Below are 1057 nucleotides of genomic sequence, written 5' to 3' on the forward strand. Positions count from 1 at the left end.
CCCGCGCCCGGGGCCCTGGGTTGTTATCGTCCGCGGGGAGGGCGGCTCCGGGAGTGGGCGCGGCGAGGGGCCCCTGACCCGCGAGAAACCGGGGAGCTGGGAAGGTCCCCTTTTCCCGAAGGGCAAGTATCTAGAGCTCAAATTCGCTGGGGGAACGGCCGGGCAGCCCTGGGAACCCTTCTCCTGGGGACGCGTCCGCAAGGGGTGAGCACCAGAGGCGGTTCCGCTAGACCCTCTCCCAAGTCCTCATGGGCGAAAGTCAGCAGACACATCTACCGGGAAAACGAAGTCCTAGTGTTGACTTGTTTGGAGTAAGGTTATGGCCGAACAGGTTTACAAGCTGCTCAGTGTGATACCGGGTGCCGCAATATACATTTTCCAGTCTCCCAGAGAACATGGGTCTGACCCCCACACTCAGTTCTGGCCGGTGAATGAAAGCAGACCGCAACTGGGCATTGAACCTGCAACCTAGGTATGTGTCCTGACCAGGAATCGAACCCACAACCTTTTGAGGTATGGGAACATGCTCCAACCAACTGATCCACCCTGCCAGGGCCACAGTTGGTTTTTTTTTTTTTTTTTTTTTTTTTGGTTGTTTGTTTTTTAACCAAACTGGCTAGGGCCACTTTTATTTATTTAATATATATATATATTTTATTGATTTCAGAGAGGAAAGAAGAGGAGAGATAGAAACATCAATCATTGATTGGCTGCCTACTGCACGCCCCCTACTGGGGATCGAGCCCTCAACTTGGGCATATGTCCTGACCAGGAATAGAACCATTACCTCCCAGTTCATAGCTCGGTGCTCAACCACTGAACCACACCATCCGGCTGAGGAACATTTTAGATAGTCCATGGTTTGTACATTCACCTGTTAATGTGGAGAATTAAGAACTAATGGAGACATTTCACATTTTACAAACATCATTAAAACATTTGTGTGATATAGGCTGTATGCCCAACACCATTCCTACTTGCAAGGATTTTCAATGGGCTATAATTGTATGTATACTTATGTGACTGCTCCTAGCTACCATCTTACCATACAGTAAAT

Source organism: Myotis daubentonii, chromosome 12, assembly GCF_963259705.1.
Source record: "Myotis daubentonii chromosome 12, mMyoDau2.1, whole genome shotgun sequence".
Taxonomy (NCBI): Eukaryota; Metazoa; Chordata; class Mammalia; order Chiroptera; family Vespertilionidae; genus Myotis; species Myotis daubentonii.